The sequence below is a fragment of the Stegodyphus dumicola genome, chromosome 6, assembly GCF_044657685.1.
Source record: "Stegodyphus dumicola isolate Sdum_Otavi_A_Nest chromosome 6, ASM4465768v1".
Classification (NCBI taxonomy): Eukaryota; Metazoa; Arthropoda; class Arachnida; order Araneae; family Eresidae; genus Stegodyphus; species Stegodyphus dumicola.
This window is the reverse complement of record NC_140773.1, coordinates 225257249-225282365: the sequence shown is the minus strand read 5'-3', so window position 1 is coordinate 225282365 and position 25117 is coordinate 225257249. Positions and strand designations below refer to the sequence as shown.

At 36.7% G+C, this 25117-nt stretch overlaps 1 protein-coding gene and 1 non-coding gene across 2 annotated transcripts in view; both read right to left on the bottom strand.

Annotated features, from left to right (window-relative positions):
* Positions 1 to 25117, bottom strand: part of LOC118187543 (protein giant-lens-like) — an 85880-nt gene that overhangs the window by 46711 nt on the left and 14052 nt on the right. The gene's annotated exons all lie outside the window — the stretch shown is intronic.
* On the bottom strand, positions 946 to 1018 carry TRNAT-CGU (transfer RNA threonine (anticodon CGU)). The gene has a single exon. It is a non-coding gene; the product is annotated as a tRNA-Thr (tRNA).

Genomic DNA, 25117 nt, shown 5'->3' with positions numbered 1-25117 from the left:
ATACGGTATTTCTCCCACTTTCCTAGCGTGCCTTTGTGGTGTAGTGGTTCTGCACGCTGGGCCGGTATTCCAAAGGTCCGTGGTTCGATTCCCGGCGAAGGCGTTGCTAATTTTTCATCTTGCCTGCTTCAAAAAAATACCTAAAGTCTCTACAAGTCTAATGTCTTGATGGAGCGGTGCATTTGACCAACCCCTTGTGGAATATACAGGGTGGTTATAATTAAAGTGACCATATTCTGAACCCTCTAGAACCCGTTCTATTTACCGGATTCTGAAGAAATTTGGTATGTACGTTATATGGACTACGGGAAAACGATTTCTGCAATAAAAACGAGTTCAAATTAGAGTTGAAATTTTGACCACCGGATGGCAATTTTCAAAACTTCCTTATGCAAATTAGTCAAACCTGTAAATAGGCTTGCAGTCAGAGCCAGAAAATCATTCTGCATGCCTTTGTCACCTTTAATCATGCCCTTACAGAAAAAAGATCGAACTTTACTGGTAAAATTGTTTTATCAGAACGGCAGCAATAGCTTAGTTTCATTGCGTGAATATCGTCGTTTAAAAGGATTGCGAAAAGGGCCCACGTCGAACCATTTTTTGTATTGCAGAAATCGTTTCCCCCGTGGTCCATATAACATATATACCAAATTTCATCAAAATTAAGTACAACAAGTTCTAGAGGGGTTCTGAATAGGGTCACATTAATTATAACCACCCTGGATTTTTATTTTCGAATAATGATCAAGAATAATGATATATATATAACAAGATATTAGCGATAATAAGTTATAAAAGATGATGAATAAGAGTTTTTTGTAAGTTAATAGAATCATGTTAAACAAAGTAAATAAATATTTATATGATATAAGAGTAAGTAAATCAGTGAGAAGAGTTTGTAGAGACATTAGGTATATTGAAGCAGGAACCGTGAAAAATGAGCAACGCCTTCGCCGGGACTCGAACCACGGGCCTCTCGAATACGCGTCGAGCGTGCTGACCACTACACTACGAAGGCATACTAAAAAGTCGGGAGAAATACCTTATATACTCCTTCTTTTAAAGTGCGACTAGGGATTAGGGGACCCAAACGCCAAATCTTCGGGGTGGAGAATCATCATCCACCACCCACCCCCCTTTTAGTTCGGTCGCTACTGTAGAGATATGAGGTATTTTGAAGCAGGAATCCTGAAAAATGAGCAACGCCTTCGCCAGGACTCGAACCACGGGCCTCTCGAATACGCGCCGAGCGTGCTGACCACTACGCTATGAAGGCGGGAGAATAAGTTAATGACTCTGAAAAATGATCAAAGTTAAATGAATGAAAGACCCAGATCGGGGACGTATACTAAAAAATGCTCCTAAAAGAACCTGGGGGGGGGCGTTCGAGCTAATGAATAATGCCTGAAATAAATGGTTAGGTCAAGCCCTTTGGTGCTATGAAGGTGTAAGATAAATGACAAAACATGATAATAAGATATAAGAATTACAATTATTACAGAGAGTACAAATTTACTATTACATATTCCAGATATTTAAGACTGCCAGAGAACTGTTGAGGTTTGAAAGATCATTAAAGGCATACGTACAGATTTTAATTGGTGAGTTATTTATGCCACATTGCCTCTTGTGGAATTTTTTCGTGAGGTTGTAATAATGTATCCTGAGTTGGAAAATTTTGAGTTAATCGTGGATTCTACTATTTCTAACATACCACGGAGAGTTGATGATTTGTTTCAGAACAGCATTCTGGTCAGTTTGTAATCTTTTTCGATTAGTTTTACAAGCGTAAGCCCAGACCGGGCATGCCTAACAAAGCATAGCAGGCAGCATTCAGTCTATTACGAGCCCGTACGGAGGCAACAGAACACAAGTTAGAATAGTTAGTTAGATAGTTAGAATTCTATGCTGTCGGTAAAGTAGTCAAGAAAGAAACCTTTAAACACGCGGGTGTCTTCGTATGTGAGATAAACAAGCACTCTGTTTATCTTTCATAATACAATAAAGTTGAATTAACAAGTTTACTTTTCTTCTTTGTTGTATTTCTGAGTCGTACTTAAATTTGTAAGATAAATAAATATAAATATAAGCTATGATGAATGCTTTCTGGTGCATTTTGTATCAAGATATTAAAAAGTACATTAAGGGAACGGCTAAACGCACATTGCAGGAGTTAAATGCCTCGCATGAAAAGTAAATATTTTCGCGTTCGTTATGCCGTCGTCTCCTTATAAGACATGCCATTAAAATAATAACGACAGAAAAAAGGAAAGCATTTGGCAATATTGACTTTCCAGTTGGCAGTTCCTGTCAGCCTTGAAAAGGGATCAGAAGAGAGTCCACATCGTTGAAACGCTAATAGTCGCGCAAATAAATTAAAGCGATTGTTCTTATTTTCTCACTCAGTCTCATCAAGCGATGAATATTTCCCGTTACGCCACAGGATTGAGAAATACTCGTCGTTTCTGGAACTTCGATGTTGAGTAGTAGTGATGAGACAGGATGTGGTACTTACTGCGCAGTGGATTTTTCTCGGTCGTTGAGTATCATCTGCAGAAGACAAGTCTAAAAATCCAAGTGTACAAAAATATCGCTGGGAGGAGATGGTCACAGAAAATTTTTAATAAAATAATAAAAAATTCTTATTAACATTTCGATCATTAGGGTTAATTCGATGTAAAAATGTGCAGCTCTTGCTAAGATTATTAATAGAAAATAAAGAAAATTAATCCAGAACAGATTCATTCTTTGCGATCAAAACGAAAGCCTAATCAAGCATATTTATGTATATGCTATAAGGTATTTTCTCCCTCCTTTCTGCTTGTCTTTGTGGTGTAACGGTAGCACACTCGGCGCGTATTCCAGAGGTCCAGGTTCGAGAGGACGTCACATTTTTCACGTCTTCTGCATAAAAAAAATTTAAAAAAAAAAAAAACCTGATGAATCAACACTGGAGCCCGAACTAAAAAAAAGGGGTGGTGGATGATGATTCTTCACCACCAGGATTTAGCGGCTAGATCCCCTAATCCCCAGTCACCTTTTAAAAGGGGAAGTGTATAACGTACAAATGAGAGGAATACGACCCGATCCACCTGGTTTAAAAATAGACGTTATAATCGTGTTTCGGTCGCCTATCAGTTCACCACAAAATAAAGAATCCAACCTCAAAACCAAACTCAAGCACAATCACAACATTAAAACACAAACTATAAACACACAATTAAAATACATATCAAATAAAAAGAAATAAGGACATATAGAATTAAACAATCACAAGGCATAAAATTAGTATCTCAATAAGGAGTGTATAAGATATCTTCTCCCTCCTTTCTGCATGCATGCCTTCGTGGTATATCGGTAGCACACTCGGCGCGTATTAGAGAAGTCCAGGTTCGAGTCCCGGCGAGGGCATTGCTCATTTCTGCTTCCAAACAACCTAATCACTCTACAATACGAAATATTATTTGTTCCATTTGGAGCTGAGAACTTCATTTTTTCTTCTCGGCATTCTCTTCCTCTGCTATCAAGCGCACAGTAAGCTTTCTTTTTAATAGATTTTTAAATACACTTCAATGACCAACAAGATTAATCACGATCATCAACGAAACAATTACGCTGATCGCAAGCATCAAAACTTCACTCGGGATTTAAGTTCTGTAACAGACGGCATGAGTGCACTAACACCTTTCTAAGACTCGTTCACCTCTCCCATTCTTCCGCTCAGGAAGAGAGGCAGACCGCCAAAAGTTACTTTGCATTTCCGAAATAATCAAGAACTTGTGGTTACGGACAGTGCTTCAAAGAGTGGTCCCTTTGCCCAGGAAACCAAAAAAGCTGAGACTAGAGACAATATTACAAGAGCTCCCAAATCTTCCAGTTCTGTCTCCTTGCCGGGACCATGGCGAGCCACAGGGGGAGGTTGTAACCATTCCTTAAATATAAACTCTACTGCTAACATAAACTGTTGGACTAACTGTAACAACAAGGGTGCCCTCTGGTGAGTAGCCAGAGAAGGACCTCAGTAAAAGCCAAGTGCTTAATCTGATAGGTTGTACCAGACTCTCTGTGTAATATTCTTAAAGTTAAATGTAATGTTCGTGTATAGCTTAATACTGTCAATAAATAATTCTTACACTGTAAAGGACTCTTCTATGACCCTATCCAAAACGACCCCTTATAGCTCTTATATATGATACTATCTACGCTAATCCCCATACCAAACTGAGTGCTTTTAATCTTAAGGAGACAAAAAATTCCTTTACGGAGTTCAAAATTTTCTCTCTCTCTGTAAATTTAGTGAACCCTACGGTTGAAAATATCAATACCGCTATGAAAGTTTCTCGGTGAGAAGCACAAAAGGGCAAACAGTGGGGAAATGAGAGAAATACGGAAAATAACGTTCCATAAATGCTAACAACTCAAATATAAACAGAAAGAAATTCCCCTTACCCTTTAAGGCTAATACATGAAATATTACAATACTATCCTACATGCTTTAAAAAGTTACGTTTTCACGAGTCATTGTCTCGCGATATTTTATTTTTGCGTTATTTATTTACTGTGTAGAGATATTTGGAATTTTTTTTTTTTTTTTTTTAATACGGGAGACTTGGCAATGACCTCGCCGGCAACTCGAACATGGATCTCTCGAATACGCGCCGAGTGTGCTAACCGTTACACCACGAAGGTATGCTAGAAGGAGGGAGAAAATACCTTATATACTATATAAAAATACCTTATATACTATTTTTTGTACTAGCATAGCCCGTATAGGATCATAGGGCAAACTTCATAGGATCATAGGGGTTTTGCAAGGTGGACCTGGCTGCGCTTTAAGCTGACCTTATATACTCTTCCTTTTAAAGGGCGACTGGGGATTAGAGGACCCAATCGCCAAATCCTGGTGGGGAAGAATCGTTAATCCACCACCTTTTCTTCTGCCTTTCTAGTCATCTAAACAAGATCCTAAGCCCGGTGTTCTTTTATAAGTTGCCCCTGCCTTCTTTACTAGTTTTTTTATGAAAAAACTTTATTTGCGGCCCCTTTAAAAATCTTCATTTACTTTTGCTCGTGATTATGATCTTCGCCTTCGGGTGTGATGTATTTTAAGACATACACCTCTAATTTTACATAATATTTTAATGGGCTTTGGTATAATGATTAATTACTGGTTAGATCGCTAGTAGTTGAAGCCAGAAGTAAAGATAAGATACAAGATCCTTTAAAATCTGTTGTCTTACGTCTGGGGCTTGTAGGACAAGCAATGCGTCTAAAATATTCTCAAAATTCGACATCCATTAGAAGGGAAAATCATAAGCATACATAGCCTTCGAACAACTGGGCCAAAGTTCCGAAAGACGTCCAGCTACCTTACCCCCTGAAACAAAGTATACTTTCCCTGTCCTACAAAGAGTGCGAGGGTGGAGTTAAAAAGGCGATGGCTATCGTTTGTGTAGTCTGAGAAAGGTTCCAGAGACCCGCTTTTGGAGTTCTTGAAATTCCAGCACCAAACACCGTGACGTCATTCCATTCACTCCTTTAAACGGAGACAGAAAAGAAACCCACCGCTCCCTATTATTCTCGGGCCGATTGTCTTTTGCCTTGAAGAAGTACTTCCTCTCATTTTCCAATCCACCCCCTCAATTAAAATATTCTGAAGATCCTCCACCTTCCGGTCAGTGCATGTCTGTGGACAGGAAGCCGTTTAACTGTCATAACAGAGGTCTTTTGTTCCACCTTATTATTGTTATTACCTGAGAAAAAGGTGCGCAAAAGAATGGACAATGCAAGAGGACAGGTGCCTCTTTTTTCCCCTTTGATTGTTTATTTATAGTTCGTTAAATGGAAAGATGTGAAAGTCTTGAAGAATGAACGGAGAACTCGCCGCTCTCTTCAGTCGGTGAGTGTGCGTGACTGGTGGAAAGGGGTGAGGTCCTTGTACGGTGTGTTGCGATTTGTACCAAAAAGTTTAATCTAATTACTCACTTCGTTACATTCTTAAATCTGAGAATGACGCATCAGCATATAGAGGATGGTGGAAAAGAAAGGCTTAAGAGTTCAACATGGATGAGAGAGATATCGTTTAAATATAATAGCAAATAGCCCTCAGCCTAAGCAAAACATAGACTCAAGAATACGAATTTAAAACAAAAAATGAATTTTAAGATATTTAAAAATGTTACTCTCTTTCGTTTAAATCCAAAGGGGCAATTTGCCCAGAAGGACTATTAATTTCGTTTCGGCATTTTGCGTCCATTCACGATAACCGTTGTTTCACTTTTCAAATTGTTGCCGCCAAATATTGTAGTGTCATTAGGAATTTTTTTTGGGGGGGGGAAGTAGGCAAGATGAAAAATTAGCAACGCCTTCGCCGGGAATCGAACCACGGACCTCTGAAATACCGGCCCAGCGTGCAGGACCACTACACCACGAAGGCACGCTAGGAAAGTGGGAGAAATACCTTTTAATATTATCGCCGTGTATTGTATTTAAAGAAATTAAAAAAAATGAAGTATCTACAGAAGGGTTAAATATGTTTCTCGCATTGTGACAAAACGACGGTACCTAGAGCCATTCAATTCTGAATAACGCAGTCCTCCTGCGAATATGGGCATCTGAAAGCCCAAACTTGAAATTTGGAATTTGTTCTCTTATCCATTTCATATTTTGTAAAACTTTAAGGAATTTTTGATTAATTCCACAAACACAAGGATTTTAAAGCGAGTAATGGCAAAGTTGTTCAGAAAAAACATTTCTGTCTCCAGCGCGCGAGACTGTGTATCGGAAAATTGATAAGCTCATTTTGAAATTATTTTGCGATATTGCTGTTGAACTGAATTTTATGGTTTAAGTGCGAAGAACATGATATTTAATAAGTAAAGGTAACAAACACACAAAGTGTTTAAAAAACGCTCCTTTGGTCGTAATTTAAAATCTGAAACCTTTCAGATTTATTATTATTATTATTTCCCTGTACAGTGTACAGTACAAAAAGAAGTTGGTAAATTTACTTTAAACTGCCTTATTGTCCCTTTCTTATTTTATTTTCTTTCGGAGAAGACTCATGGCCCGAAAAACATCGTCATTTTTATTCCTGGTTTCGCAAAACGTTTGAAGTATTTTTTGCGCACTCAAAAGCAATGAGTATGTTACGGGCGTCTCAGCTTGAAATTCTTCAAGTTCGCCGTTATCGTCGTCACTTTCGTTATTTCTTCTCATCTGCTTTAGCTTGAATTTCAGTTGCAATATTCTTGGGAGTAGATCCTCGGAAGTGATAATATTGCCGTCAACAGGTATATATAATTTTCAAATTACTGTCTATTTCTTCTTCTTCCTCAGTGATTTGCCCCTCTTGAGTTTTGTTTACGAAAATTTGATTTAAAATTTATGATGATCCTTTGGTCCACTGGATAATACTTGTAGAATTCGGTGGTAAAACTTCAATACTGATTATTTCCCAAGACAAAAAAGGCCGCCGTCGCGTATGCGCAGGATTTATGGCTCATCATTAACTTAGAGTTGGCTTCGGAATGTCAAAACAAATTTTCCAAGAAAGGATTAGCTGAACTGGAGAAGTGAAACTCAACAGAAATTTTATGAATCACGAAATTATTGCTCGCTCGGAGTTTGCTCGTTAAAAGCGAGTAACTCTCCCGTACACTTAACACTGTATTTTCGATTTCCTCGTTAAATCCGGGTTCTTGTTACATCAGGGCTCGTTATAAGCGAGTTGTACCGTATTTCGTTTGCTCAATTTTCTTATCTGAACAAATATAAATTCTCGTCAATTCATTTGCGAGAAATATTTATTGGGGGCCTTGCGCGCAAGCGATCCACTCAAAATGTGCAGAAGCAAGATCTGAATAATTTAAATCTTTTCTTTATTAAATAAGTGCAAAATCTGTATGGGGTGCTGCTTTGTGTTAGAATAATATTTAGCACGCATTCACGTTCCGTTTGGGTTTGCTATTTTGAATTTTTTATTTTTAATACATGATTTACTTTTTGAATCTTAAATTTTTTGGAAATTATTTATGAAACCAAAAACTACTTCAGAAACTGAAATGCGATATGAATATAACATTCAGGTTATTATGTTTTTTTTTAATTTCCTTGAATGTAAATTTTTTAATTTTCAATATTTTTTAACTTTTTTAAGTTATTGATGACAAATTTACTTTAAGGCATTAACTCCTCATCTACAATTATTATTACTCCTCTCGTCTACAATTTTCAAAGCGTAATGTTTTTGAAAATATCTACTACTAAGATATATGTAGTAAAACTTAAATTTTTGACTCACGTCATAAATGGTTTTAAATCGAGAACATGAAAATTTATTTCTATCGAGACATATAAACTTCTTAATAAACCACAGATATCTTAGAGCAGGGATGACCAACTTGCGGCACGCGACGACTTATTGGAAAATAAAAAAATTTCGAAAAATAATAATATCGTATGTAACACACATTAGAATAAATATAATAATTCAGTTTCTCTGCCAGACGGTAATTGTTACCCAACTGAAATCCAAATCGAAATGATTGACCTTACGGCAGCATTCTACATTTGAAAGCAAATATAAAGAACTCATTTCAATTGCCAAGTCATCCAAATTATACTGACTTTTGAAATTTGTACCAAAAAGCAATTTTGCAAATTTACACGATTTGGCTGGCAGATGTTAGATGTTTGAATCAACATATGTTTGTGAACAAATGTTTTCTATTATGAACATAACAAAATTAAAATATCGTTCTAAATTAACCGATATATGCACCTAAAACACCTAATTTTGTTAGCATCTTCGAGAACTAACCCTAATATGGCTAAAAAAACTACTTCACTTGGCGGAAAAAACATTACATATTCAAAAACCACATTAATTAAGTGCTGTCTGATTAAGAGTTATTTAGAAATAATGTTTCAAATTATTCATTTTAATTTAAATATAACCTAACAGATAGAAGCTTTAAAAATTTTATTAACCTAATTTGTACGTTTGTTTTATTTATTTTATTATTTTTTTAAATGTTCTCAGACTTACATAAAAAAATGTGTTATTTGTGAAAAATGAGAAGTGCTCACGCCGGGACTCGAACCTGGAACTCTCGAATACGTGCCGAGTGTCACAACCCCTTACACCACGAAGGCATGCAAAAAGGAGGGAGAAATACTTTTAAAGGGCGAATGGGGATCAGGGAACCTAGACGCCAAATCCTGGTGGTGAAAAGTCAACATCCACCTCCTTTTAGTTCGGGCGCCATTATAGAGTCATTAGAATTTTTTAATCAGGAGATGTGGAAAATGAGCAATGCTCTCGCCGGGACTCGAACCTTGACCTCTCGAATACGCGCCGAGTGTGCTAACCGTTACACCATGAAAGCATGCAGAAAGAAAGGGAGACAATACCTTACAACTTCTTTTTTTCATATAATGGTACACTTCCCAAAGGATTGGTTACCCCTATCTTAGCGGAAACTACTGTTACGGATTTTGTATTTATTTAGCTATTTGTAATTAAAATCGTTTTACATCCCCGTGCAATGCAGCACGAGACTTATTTGAAGAGAAAGCTTCGCCGGAAAAGTTAAAATACAGGAGCATGCCCATTTAACATTTAATAAATAGATATCTCGTAATTGTAGTCTTCTGCATTCCAGAAACCTCGAGAAAATAAAAATTGCTAGAATGTTCTCGTGCACGAATATGAAGCTTTTAAAAACCGGATTAAAACATCTCATTTCAGTTGTTTACTGCAGTTGTTTTAGTGCTGTTATTGACCGTAGCGAATTCGCGGTGAGCTCGGATTAGCTTTCTATGTTTTTCTGAAATGAGTTCTATTAATTTTTAGTAGTTTTAGTAGTTTAAAATATAATTACTGTGAGATATTGCGATATTGTACGAATATCTCTGAGGAAATTTCAGCATTTTGTTTTATTTCTTGGGATAAGAATAAATTTTATTAATTTTTTATCAGACTTCAATCTATTACGAACCCGTACGCACGCAACACTATTACACACGTAAACCTCTAAGAAAGATGCCTACCACTTAAAGCACAAGGATACTCAGTTCCTGCGCATATACGGATAGCAGCACAAGAAGCATTCCAAAATACGACAGAGCGAGACTAAAAATCAATAATAGAAATACAAACCACAAAAGGAAAATGTACTTTTATATTCCCTTTGCATCTTTATTTGGGGGGGGGGGAATTTAAAAGCATTCCATGACGATTTCGCGATACAAAAAGTTTGCGTCATCGTCATATATACTTTTAATGATAATTTACCCAGAACCCTGATGTTTTTAACTCTAGTATTAAATTAACAAGCAAATGCTGGGATTTCCCAGCCCTTTTATACGAAGGGTGTGAAGGATTATTATGAAGAAAAGTGTAAATTTTCATTCACACGCCCTCGGAAATTATAAAGAAAACAGGAAGAGCTGCCCTTCCTGCTACTTGACCTTAACCCATTTTTTTTTTTTTTTTTTTTTTTTTTTTTTTTTTTTTTTTTCCCGTGCTCTTTTTCTTCGTCGTTTTGTGAAAAAGTTAACGTAATATCCTGCCTCTCATACATAATGATACTACGAGTGAAAATTTACCGTTTCCGGTGAATAAAAAATGGAGAACTGTTTATATGCCGTAACCAAAAAAACAATCGCTGTTTCTTACAGTTTTTTTATGTAGATAATTTTCAACTCTTCTTTTGCTCTCGAGAGCTTGAAGTGATTTCTAGCGAAACTTTTGAATGAAACTAAAGATTGTTTTTTACCGCTACTGTTAAGAAACTGTTTAAAAAAGTTTTCTTCTGATTCTTTAAAACAGCATTTCGAAAATTAATTCGCATCCGCGGAATAACTTCAAAAATTACGAAGGATTATACGTTTTTTAGCCCAAAAGATCGTTAGCCGAGAAAGGCTATTATTCTTGTAGAGACATCCGGTATTTTTTGGAAGCAGGAATCCACCACCCTTTTAGTTCGGGCGCCACTGTAGAGATATTAGCTTAACTGTAAAAGCCGGAGAGATGAGAAATGAGTAACCGCCTTCGCCGGGAATCGAACCACGGACCTCTGGAATACCGGCCCAGCGTGCAGACCACCACACCACGAAAGCATGCCAAGAAGACGGGAGAAATACCTTATAGTCTCAAAACGGAATTTTGAGCGTTTCACTCTCGCGCGTTGGAGATAAAAGTGCTTTATTTGATAAAAGCACTTTTATCTCCAACGCTTATAAAAGTTACTTATAAAGTGTTACTACTGCTCCCTTTCAAATCGTAGAGTTTGTGAATCAAAAATTTATAAGTTTGACAAAATCTATACATATAAAAAGGAATGTCTGTTTGTTTGTTCGCGTTATTGATTTCTCATCAATTATGATCCATATTTGCCACATTGAATCGACTAAACTGAATATAGGTGAAATATTCGATGGAGGAGGTTTTACGACCATTCGATTAGGAAGACGAACATTATTAAAATCTGCTTGCCATTGCTGCCGATATAATGAAAAAGAATTAGCTTATTTTTCTATCGAAATTTTGTAAGTGGATTCCATATGGCATCAGACTGAAGAATGTATGACTATGAATCGTACTTTTTGCATCGTTATTAGAAAAGGATCACAGCGGTATCGGTCGCTCTGTTGTTAGATGGATTACTCTCAATCTGAATAAACTGGTATCGGATACTTCCGCTAGTATATTAATATATAAAAATTGCATAAATAAAGCATTTGCAGATCACTTATAGTACAGTTATATAATACGTATATCCAAAGTTCTTAAACTTTTAAGGTTCACACAATGCTCGCATTATATTGTTGCGTGCGCACGGGTTCGAAATACATTGCACGTACACAGAACCGATGATAGCTTGATAAAGTTTATATAATCAAAAGGAACACTTTACATTTCTGGAACCTTCCACAGAAATACTTGTAAAGCTCTTAGTATCGCAGAGCACAACCAGTAGTTAAATTTAATCTACTAAGAACGTTAAACACAAGGCTACGCAAAGCGCATCTCAAGAGCGAAGCTCACACGGAGACATATCAATATTCCGTAGTCGATTCTGAACTGAGAACAGAGAGCTGATGCTATTCCCGGTTTTATATAGTTCTCCCCCAGCCGCCGAGAATCTCTAGTACCAATATTGGGAATTTTGATTTGATGTTTTTAACTGTATTTTTGTTTCAATCTGTGTTTGGTGTACTGCGTTAACCATGATCAATGTAGTGTACGCAACGAAACATATGTAAATCATGCAACACACGCCTCTAATGAAAGTATGTACATTATGTATTATGGGTATTGAGCATATTTCCGCATAGCGCTTCTGCTTCGCGCACACCTTACTATGTCACATATGTCTGTTATGTGTGCAATATTTGCATTTATGTGCTCTATGTGTTTCCGTATGTATTCTATGTGTCATGTTATGTATTCTCGTGTGTGTTTTTATGTCTTTATGTTATGTAATTAGGAGTGTGTTTTTATGTTTATTATTGTGTATCTATGTGTTTCAGCTTGTATGTGTGTTTTAGTATTTTAATGCTATCCTTTATATTCTTTTTAAGTTACTTTGTCTTATAAAGAACGTCCTATGTAACATCTACTTGACACCTAGCCCCTGTATGGCCATGTGAGCTCCCAGTGCAGCCTCATGGGGCTCCGGGGAGTTGTTGCTTCGAGATAGGGGAGGACGTGGGACATAATGCCTGTTTACCTACGTTATACACCAGGCGTCCCCGTCCTCCGTCACCTATCACCTGCGTTAACCATGAGACCGATGGGCTGCAGCGCACTCGTATATTACATTATTTTGCTTTCCACGTCTCGAAATTACTGGAAGGCATATGAGAATTGGATATGGTTACAGTTACGTATAGAGATCAATTACAGTTTTTCAATTACAGTTCCAAATGTAGATATATAAGGACTAGGCAAAAATACCGCCAAATGGTCGCCAAGTTTGGCGACTATCCCCAGCATGGTGTTATGTCGCCAATTCAACGACACAGCCATTTAGTCAATGTTAATACACTTACCCCTGTAATGTTATTTTTCCGGCAAAGCTCCGTCTCTTCAGTGTTTTCATATTACGTTATATAAAAGATTGAGCGGTAAAGTCCCTGAACACCGGTAGTTCGGTCAGAGGTTCGAATCGCACGAACGAGCTGGCTGCTTGGGCGTTATCGTGGTTTTTCCAATTTGTGTGTCCTTCCTTTTTCCACGATTCCTGTTTCCGCGGTTGTCAAAACCATTCCTATTTTCGCAAAATCATCGATCTTCATTACCCCCCCTTCCTAGAGGGGTTACATAGTGGGGGCGGAGTGGACCATGGCCCCTTCCGTAAAGTAGGAAAGCAAAAAAAAAAAAAAAAAAAAAAAAATTAATTTAAAAGAAATAATCGAAAAATATTTACGATCTCAGATCTTTGCATGAATGCAGATAATATTGTGTTTAAAAGGAGAGAGAGAGAGATGTTCAAACTCTGCAATGATTCTGGCAATGAATTAAAAGATTGTTTCCTAAAGTAAAAAACAATATTCTTTCAAAATTCTGCATAAAGGTGAATTATAATAAAATCTCTCAGAATAAATATTCGTTCAAAAACGACATTCTTTCTTCTAAAATGACGACTTCTTTGATATTAACTTCGCTTTTGCAGCTTTGAATTCTTTCATTTATGCAAATCCAATAAACTACATTTTCCTTATTTTTATTCTGAATTTGATACTGATAACCTTTATAAAGGGTTAAGGGTTTTTTCCTTTTAGTTCCAATAATGTCTAAAACATTCATATTTATTAATATAAGATGTGAAAATAACAGCTAATATTGTAGCGGAATTACAAATGGAATGGAACTAAAGATTTCACGAGGAGCCTGAACTAAGACACGTCTTCCATTTAACGAAGAATAACTTATTCACAAAGAAACTGCCCAGCTCTTCTTAATGTCTCATTATGACATCTCCTGAGGAGCTGTGGGAGAGGTACTGTACTCTGCGATTTCGCGGGAACAGGAAGAATTTTAAAAAACGCAGAAACAGAACTAATTCGTATTAATACGAGCCAGTTTCCCTTACAAAGTCCTCCACGAAGGCATCCCTCCTTTCCGTGTAGTGCCTTATGGCGGAATACGTGAATAATACTATTAATTATATAAAAGATACTATAGTCAGGGCCGGCGCAAGACTTTTTGAGAAGTCTGCGACTCCTGCCAAAATTCCGCTGCCCGATTCCTTCCCCAATTTAGAGAATTTTAGCGGCCCCTACATTATGCCGCCCGGTGCGACAGCACATGCTTTAGCGTCGGCTCTGACTACATTTTGAAGCATAACTTCACTAACATTATTTACATATCTACAAAAATTCGCATCAATATGTTCTGATAACTTCAGAGATTTCTTTGTTTTACAAAACTCAAAGTATCCGGCTATGCACATCATATCGCTTAAGTTCTTCAAACAGTTTATTAAGACGCCAAATAAAATACTTTCGGGACACTAAGTTCTTGTGGCTTGTTGCCCCTCAGCCGTAACTGAGTGCATGTACTTAGTGACATAATGGCTTTCTCGGCAATAAAATATTCTCAGATAAAAAAAAACCATAAATTGCAGGTGTCCAACGAAAAGTGCCATTGTATGTTTTATGAAGCTGGGGAGTGTAATTGGGGATACATTATATTAAGTAAACTCAGGTGGATTTATATCGTTAATGCGGCCGTTTAGAGGTCTTTTTTATTGTATCTAACTGAGCGTAATACAAGCCTTTCCTGAGGGCAAATGTAAGTTTTATGACAACTATTACATGGTTGGCAGGTACAGTCGTTTTTAACATGACTCTGCATCAGGATGGAAGACAAGCGGAAGCATATTAATAAAATTCGTAATTCTATTTGCACAGTATTTGGATTGCGAAATCTTTCTATGAAGCGACCCGTAAATGATTTTATTCTCAGGCGTTAATGTATATAGCCAGAATGTTCTTGCTGCTAAAATTGACTAAAAAAATCTGATGTGTACACCACATGACTTCTTTTTTTTTTTAGCATTTCATTTAAACTTATTGGATTGAATTAAACCTACTTCGCTGACAGCGCATAAACCACAATAGAATAAATGCATTCTTTAAAATTCACTCTAGTATTTGTTTACCATAGCGACACTCTGGCGCTAGATTCACTTAACAGTATTAATAATTATATAACAGTTAACTTATATAATAATTATATAACGGAAACTAATTTAACTGTTATATAATCCAATAATTATATAACAGTTAACTTACATATTTCGTTCCTATTATAACTCATAATGCACAAAATTTATATCATTTAAAGAATAGAATTATCTAATCGTTGCCACATGTTCTATTCAAATGCTATAATAAAGCTAGAATGATGTATAAAAGAAATTAAGCAAACAAAACAAAAAAGAAACAGTTTTTCACAGACGATTGAGTATTTCTCATTTAATTAATTCAGTTCTCACTTCGCGAAAAGGCAAAAATACATAAAAACTCAAAATATCTATATTAAAAATTACGAAGTAAATCTTAAACGCTTATTTCCTCGAAAAAATTCCAGAAAGTATTAAGCATGATTTAATTGGCAATAATAAATGAAAGCGTTATCTTTGTTGTTGCGAAACTAAGTTTCTTTAGATTAGCAACAAATCCACTAGTCTCCTGTTTCAAATGTAAACATCAATGGCCGCCATAAAAAGAACGCTTAGCGGCACTTAGACAACTTTAAAATTAAGACACAATAACACGCCGAATAAATACTAATTCAGAAGTCAAACAACAAAAATGTTTTCATTTGCGGTTTTGCAGCTGAAGATGGTGGTTCGGTAAAACCATCGAAACTAGTCCTATGAAAATTTTGTAAATATAACGCTGATTTTTGTTGTTTGACTTCTGAATTAGTAACTTTAAAATTGTTGATAATTCTAAAAATATTGCGTACAGATTTACTAAAGGCATAAAAACTTTAACCGGAAGATAAAAACAACATAATTTAATCATTTTTAAAGCAAAAAATGTACAATTTACAAACATATAAGAGTAAAGAAACTGAGATCACTGAGCCGGGTAACAGAGTGGATATATATATAAATATATTTATATACGTTTGGTGCGGCCGATTGCAACCAAAATACGAGGTGCACATCTGCATGTTATAGCAGTCCTATATACAAAATTTCAACGTTCTGAGGCTACTCGTTTTTGAGTTATGCGAGATACGTACGTACGCACGTACGTATATACGTTCGTACAGACGCCACGAAAAATTCTCTTCATAATTAATTTTAAAGCAGTTTTATAATTTTTTTTTTTTTTTTTTTTTTTTTTGAAGGAAAAGAGTATTTTATTCTGTCCTTACGTACAGATATCACGCAAAAACATCGTTAAATTGTATTCGATAGCGGTCAAAATGGATATTTTCGTTGAAATATGCTGCCTGAAACTTTTCGCGATTACAATACTTCCTTTTTACTTCGTACAAGGAAGAAAAAGGATATTATAAGTCGTACGCGTTTTCTTATTGTCAAACCTCACGAGGGATGTTTAACATATAGACTGCAATAAAGCGGAGATCTAAATTTTATCATTTAATTAATAAGTAAACAGTTATTTTAAGGTTAAACTAGCGGTTACCTTTATTAATTAAATATCATGTTCTTCGTACTTAAATCATAAAATTCAATTCAACAGCAATATTGCAAAATAAATTTTAAATGAGCATATTTTTAAGATTTCCCATACACAGTAACGTGCCCTAGAGATAAAAAATTCCCCCCCACGTACAGTGTTGCCGTTGCTCGCTTTGAAATATTTGAGTTTGTTGATCAAAATTTCGTTAAAGTTTTACAAAATATGAAATCGATAATAAATCAAATTTCAAATTTGGGTTTTCAGATGCCCATATTCGCAGGAGGATTACGTTGTTCAAAATAGGATGGCTCTAGGTACTCGTTGTTTTATCACAATGCGAGAAATATACGTATATTCATGCAGATTCTTCATTATTTAATTTCTTTAAATATTAATTATTTAATACAGGGCTTTGGTATTTAGTGGAAACATTTTGAAAAGTGAACCGACACAAAATACCAAAACGAAATTAATAGTCCTTCTGGCCAAGTTGCTCCTTTGGACTAATAAATAAATAAAAATTCTTCAACGCTCTTTCACATTTAAAAAATTCTTTATTCTTAAATAAATAACTAAAAAACAGCAAAAAATACACTAAACTAAAGTATCAATGAAAGAAATCAAGTAAGATTAGTGCGATGTTTGTGCTTGGAGATAGTTTCTGAACATTCGGTTCAATATCGCAGAAATTCGGTTCAAAATTCGGAAAAACCGTAATGTCGAGTTCTTCAAGGTTATCTGACCTAGAATATAAATTCACCTCACCGTGCTTAGGAGCAGAACCTGCGAAGAATTGCTCCCAGCTCGGACGGCTAGCCGCGAAGGAAAAGTGATGTTTACTTTCCCATTTTTGTACTTTTGTACATTATTGAGCTTCGTCTTGGACGGCGCGGCGATTTTTCCGCCCTTTTCTCAAAATTGCCATCGCCTTATCTCCAACCGACACAGTTAAAGCAGCTTGTACTGCTATATGCTGAGAAAACCATGTTACTGATCTGATCTGCTTAGGAGCAAGCTCCTAAGTTCGTTTTATTGCTGGTGTAAACCAGATAATCGATTTAATAAACTTTTTGGGAGTTTAAAACATCCTTATCGCCCGCTGCCGCCCAAAACAAGTTCACCATCTTCTTACTGCCCCCCCAGGGTACGGTGCCCCCTTCCGTTGAGAACCAGTGTTCTAAATGATCTGGTTTTTCCTTATATATTATTTCAAACGCTCGCATCTTCTTCGCAGGGTTTCATCCCCTCTCAGTCGTATAGTATTTTAAGCAAAAGAAAACAAAAGATTGGCTGGCACGTGGACCAACAAGACATGTTATCTTGCGCGCCTTGACCTTTCAAAGCCGGCTGTTTCAAGTTCGTACAAAAAAATCACAACACCATCTTTCCTGCCATCATTTTTCAACACATCTGCCTGTCAAGCGCAGTCCAGAACAAGTCACTTGAACAGCTGCCCGTCCATCTCGTTCTCTCCAGGATCATTCCATGAATGAAAATGTTTCAACAAAAAATCTAGTTTTCGTTATCACCTTTTTAAGACGCCGCCCTGGTTAATGAAAGCTTTTCGCATGTTCACCTGCACAGTCACTATAGTTACTTTTCTATGAAAGTGTTCGAGATTAGGGAAAGGCCTGTCGATTTTGCCGGAGGACATCGTAAACCTCGTTTAAAGTCAAATCACAGACGCGTCTCAGAATATTCGTTACTGCCGCCGCTGATGAATATTCGTTACTGTCGCCGCTCAGTCTACGATTAACTGAGGTCCGAGAGAAACGGTGAATTCGTTTATACTACTTCGCACTCGGGGAAAATGCGATCAAGGTGTAATTTTACTATCGGCTCTTGTAACTTATGTAACCATGTCCGAATTTTAGTGATTTCAAAATTCATTCAAAATGCCTTTAAAAATAGCTGGAAAATAATCTTTAAAAAAAAAAAAAACACTTAGAAATATTTTTTAAAAAGCTTTCAGATTCTACATTACGCCCAAAGGTGAGTTTTTTTAACGTTTTGTGTGTTAACTTTATTTATTAATTATCATGTTCTTCTTACTTAAACCTGTAGAGACATTAGGTATTTTTGGAAGCAGAAGAGATGAAAAAGTAGCAACGCCTTCGCCGGGAATCGAACCACGAACCTCTGGAATATCGGCCCAGCGTGCAGAGCCACTACACCACGAAGGCACGCTAGGAAGGCGGGAGAAACACCTTATAAACCATAAAATTCAATTCTACAGCAATATCGCAAAATAATTTTTAAATGAGCATATCTTCAGAATTTCCGATACACAATCCCGCGGGCTAGAGATAATTTTGTGTAGTCCAAAGGGGCTTTGTCCCTGAAGAACTATTGTTTTCGTTTTGCGATTTTCCGTTGAATCACTATAAATGTCGTTTCACTTTTCGAACTGTTGCCACCGAATGTTACAGTCCTGCATTATATTTGAACAAATAAAATAATGAAAAATCTGCATAAAGGTATGTGTATTTCTCGCATTGTGATAAAACAGCAATACATAGAGCCATCGAATTTTGAATGACGTGATCTTCTACGAATATGGGCATGTGGAAGACCCGATTTGAAATTTGGAATTTGTTTTATGATCGATTTCATATTTCGTAAAACTTTAACGAAGTTTTGATTAACAAACTCAAGGATTTCAAAGCGAGCAATGACAACACTCTACGCGGGGGGGGGGGGGGGGAACTTTTTATCTCCAGTACACGGAGCTATGCATCGGAAATTTAAAAAATACGCTCATTTTAAAATTATTTTGCGACATTGCTATTGAACTGAATTTTATGGTTTAAATGCAAAGAACATGATATTTAATAAATAAAGATAACACACAAAACGTTATTAAAAAAAAAAAAAAAAAGCTTTGGACGTAACGAGTTTTTTAATCAAAAACTCATAAATGCTTTACAAAATATGAACTAGATAATAAAACAAATTCCAAATTAGGGCTTCCAGATGCTCGTATATATTCGTTGGAGAATTACGTTATTCAAAATTCGATCGCTGTAGGTACCGTTGTTTTATCACAATGCGAGAAACATGCACACATTTAGACAGATTCTTCATTATTTAGTTTATTTAAGTATAACACAATGCGATAATATTTGGTGGCAACAGTTTGAAAAGTAAATCAACGCAGAAAATGAATCGACGCAAAATGCCAAAACGAAATTAATAGCCCTTTGGTCTAATAACATAAATATTATGAAATTAACAAGCATTGGTAAATGCATTAAACCCAGAAGCATTTACACATGCCGCCCAACTGGGATAATCCTTAGTGACTATGACTGCCATACCGAAGGGCCCGGGTTCGAATCTTGCCGAAGATAGTGTATGTAACTTATGTAACTATGTACTCGAATCTTGCAGAAGATAGTGTATAGTGTCTGTGTGGCATGGGGCACTAATATCCGGAGAGCCGAAAATCTTCTTTAGAGGTTAGTGGTAGGGAAAGAGGGGAGAAGAGATAGCCGGACCCGTCTCCTGGAGAGATATCTGTCAAAACTTGGGGGATAGGGCGGAACTGAGTTCAAATCGGGCTGTTACCTACATGTTGCTGAAGGCTCTTGCCAACGACAGGCACATTTGACTCCTGCCGTGGGTTGCTGATCATAAGCAGACAAGCGAGATTGGTAACAACAATAACTACACATATCTGTTACTTGAATTTTAAGTACGCTCGATAGTGCTTTTTACTTCATTGCACAGAGTAAAGGAAGTATCGTAATCACGAAAAATTCAGGGTATCATATTTCAACGAAAATATCTATTTTCACCGCTATTGAATGCAATTTAGCGATGTTTTTGCGTGACATCTGTACGTAAGCACAGAATAAAGAACTCCTTTTCCCTCCAAACGAATTATAAAATTGATTTAAAAATGGAGATTCAGAAGAGATTTTTTTGCGGTGTCTGTACGTACGTATGTATGTATCTCGCATAACTCAAAAACGAATAATCTGAGAACGTTGAAATTTTGTATATATGGCTATAGCCTATACAACTATATGTTATATATGCTATAACATATAGTTGTGTACCTATTATTTTGGTTGTAATCAGCCGCACCAAAAGTATGAATTCCCTGTTTAATTCAATTAGTTCTGATATTATGTTATAACTCTTATACACGGGAGCAATTATCATATTATAGAACTGCCTTGATTTTATTTAAATTTACTAATTAATTTAGATGCTTTAAGTTTATATATTTATATACACTGGTGTGCAAAAATTAAGGACGAAGTCGAAAAATTAGCACATCAGCTGAACGAAGAGACAGAGCGGACAGAAAGACCAATCAGGAGATTAAGTAAGGTGATGTACGGTAGCACATGCGCAGATAGATATGCAGGTAGACGTAATGGGGGAGTGTCTGAGTAGTATAAAGCATGTTTTCGGTGTAAGATCAGTATTTCTGGCAAAGAGATTGCACGCCGTATAGCAGTTAAAATCACACCGAGTTGCTGCCTCAGCGAAAAATGGCGAATAATCAATCTGTTAGACGACATCTGGATGCTTTTATCCGAGGTCGAATCATTGGGAAGTTGGAGGAAGGCCGCAGTGTCACAAGTGTGGCTGCAGAGTTCGGAATTGCTCACAGCATCGTTTCACGACTTTGCAGACAATTTCAAACTACAGGAACAGCTATCCGAGGGTTTAGTAGTGGTCGTCCACGAGGAACCACACCCGCAGATGACCGGTATATTGCCTTATAGGCCAGAAGAAACAGGCGGCAGACAGCGGGAGAAATTGCTAGACACACGACACAGGCGACTGAACGACCGATATCGCGTTTCACCGTGGCCAGAAGACTGCACGGTGGTGGTCTGTTTGCACGACGCCCTGTAAGGTGTGTACCTCTAACGCCTGCCCATCGGAGAAGGCGTTCTCTGTGGTGCCGGGAACACTGGAATTAGAGAGACAATGAATGGGGACGAGTACTCTTTACAGATGAGAGCAGATTCAATCTGAGTAACGATTCTCATCGCATACTCATCTGGAGAGAGCGGGGAAGCCGCAATCATCCCTCGAACATCATTGAAAGGGACAGGTATGAAGGTGGCGGTGTTCTCGTTTGGGGAGGCATCATGCTTGGTAGTCGCTCAGACCTTCACATCTTCGACGCAGGTTCAGTCAACGGGACCCGTTTTTGTAACGATATTCTTCTTGCATATGGGCGTCTTTTTAGAGGCGCTATGGGTCTGCAATTCCTTTTCATGGACGACAATGCACCATGTCATCGCACAGTAGCTGCCGAACAGCTGTTAGAGAGTGAGGATATTGAACGTATGGATTGGTCGGTACGATCTCCGGATCTCAATCCCATCGAGCATGTATGGGAGTTTCTAGGCAGACGTTTGGCAGCTCGTACCTTACCACCAGTAACGATTCCGGAGCTTCGATTGGCGCTGCAAGACGAATGGGCAGCAATACCTCAACAACTCATTGACACCCTCATTCTCAGCATGGGCAGACGCTGTGAAACCTGCCTAGCAGTCAGGGGAGATCATATCCCCTATTAAAAACCGGATGTTTCTTGCTGGACACCCATCACAGGGATGTTTCGGCCTTCAGTCGCATTGCGCTCCATGCTACTTTTTCAATAAAGCTTCTTTTTATCCATCTTATTTCTCTCTTAGTAAGTGTTGCTTACATTACTCATGTCCTTACGTATTGGGGATCTTACGGTATTAAATGTGTTGATTTGGAAAGCTTTTGTACAAAGTTATATTGAAAAAACCGTCTAGTCCTTAATTTTTGCACACCAGTGTATATATATATATACCCACTCTGTAACTCGGCTCAGTGAGCTCAATTTTTTTTTTATTTTTCTATATTATTAAATTGTTCATTTTTTGTTTTAAAAATGATTTAATTAAGTTATTCCTATCTTCCGATTACGGTATTTAACTTTTAGTTAATCTGCATGCAACAGTTGTAGAATTACAAACAATTTAAAAGTTATTAAATTAAATACGGCTAAGCCTATTTTTTTTTTTTTTTAACCATAGCAGCAATCTTTGTTTCGTTTGAAACTTAGCAGGATAGTGAATTAAGACTTTCTGCACCTTCAGTGTCTTTTTGCCGAGTGGGACCAAAAGAAAACTTTCAGTTTTGTGCACCGAAAAGCCTTCTAGCTGCTGGCCGAATTGCTTGTTTTTGCGTAGAAAATGTAGGTTTAATTGGAAAATTTATTTTTAATTGTTTTAACTCTATTTGGTGTTTTATGTTTCTCTATATCTTTCAATTTTTAATTGCTTTGATGCGCAGTGAGAATTAATTGAATGAGAAATCTATCTTTAACGAAATTCGAGGAAATAAGTTTAAATGAAATGCAGGAAAAAATGCACATAATTTAATATTCCGTACAAGTCAGGTCGTGCACACATCAGATTTTTTTAAAAGTGGGAAGATCCAAGGTCATTTTCCAGCTTACCACCAACGGACTACACTAACTGAGCAAAAAAATCAAATAAAGGGGATTTTATCAAGGGAGAAAAACCTATTGCACACAGCTGTGGGTGTATAATTCGAAGACTATTTCAGTGGAATAGCTTTCTACCCTCTGCTTATAATCTTACGGAACTGAGCATGCACAAAATGTCTTAAAAGAGCTAAGAAATGCCGGTATGGAAAAATTCCTAGATGTGACACCCATAGCTTGTGGTAAATGCCTGTCGTGATAAACAGGATTAGTTTTTGTAGATTGGCTATGCCTGCTTAGTAAAAATGAGTTCATAGGAGTTGAGACAGTATTTTTTTCAAGGATAACATTTTTTTTTTTTTTTTTTCCCCATTATAAGAATTTAATTTTATTACTAGAAATATTTCAAAATATCCTAAGAGTCCCAAAAATGCTTTAAGAATGAATTATCAAAAAATGGGGGAAAATGCATATGTTGTCAAACCAAATTCTTAAAAAATATAAGAAGGCACACACAAACTTTGTTTACACTCAATCCATGTTACTCTGCCTCTGTAGCTTCAGGGGTTTTATGGATAGACATGGACATGGACATTTTCTGGACATGCTATTTTTAAATTATTTTGTGGTATTGCTATTGAACTGAATTTTATGGTTTAAATGCGAAGAACATGATATTTAATAAATAAAGGTAACACACAAAACTTTAAAAAAAAAAAAAAAAAAGAAAGAAAAGAAAAGAAAAATCTTTTGGAGCAATATAAAATCTGAAAGCTTTTAGATTCTTTTTTGGGAGAGGGGCATTTTTTTTTAAATCAGTTGCAACACTGAATTTGTATCGAGATTTGACATATAACATTTCTAGCTCACACAACGCGGAATCTTAATTATTTGGTAGTCAGACAATCAGCATAAAACAAAATAGCTGGAAGACATGAATTAATATATTATACTACAAAATTTAGTTCATTAGCCCAGTTACTTCCTTTAAGAATTACTGTTTAAAGCGCAACTCTATTGTCTAGACGTTTCAATGAATCGTAGAACGCATTAGCTTATTATGATGACAATAAAATTGTTTGCCATAAATATCCGTCAATTAATAGCGTATTTAGCACTGCCCGCATGATAAAAGAATAATCTATTCAGTATACTCATATTGTTCGCAGCATGATTGCATATTAAACAAAAAAAAGAATTGAACGATCTCGAATCAGCTAGCTTTAAATGACTTTTATCTTTCGACGGTGATCACACTTATCTGAAGGACAAATCTACAGCTTCATTTACCAAAACCTAACAGGCAACAGAGGTGATCTGTATCTGACGGAAGTTGTAAGGCAACTTGTTGCTGCAAGTGTTCTCGGAGTTAATTAAAATGCACAACCACGTTTCAGGCGCTACTCGTCAATTTGCATGGAAACAATCAGGTGGCAAACAGAAGCGAAAGAAAGATAAATATACCAACCATAACAAATTAGTTCGGGGCTACTCTCTAGGTATTGGGTGGGGGGAAAGTTTCTAGAACACTAAACCTATTAAATATCTTGGATTCAAAAGCTCTATCGCCATGCGATAAATTTAACATTTTCCAACTTTCATGTCTCTTTTTGTGTACATGTAGAACGCTTTACGTGGAAAGATTCACGATGGAAAAGCTTCATGTGAAAATATACACGTTAGAAAGCCTTTATATGGAAAAATGCACTGTCTCTGAATCTTAAATCCCAATCACATATGTTTCCGCTACGCGGGACTGGACGTCGAAAGGGATAACTCTCAGAATCCGCACATTTCCACGAAATATCTAGGTTACCATTTTTACTTACTAAACAGACTTGAATACTAAACAGTTGTAGAGACATTAGGTATTTTTTGGAAGCAGGAGTGATGAAAAATGCGCAACGCCTTCGCCGGGAATCGAACCACGGACCTCTGGAATACCGGCCCAGCGTGCAGAAACACTACACCACGAAGGCGGGAGAAATACAGTAA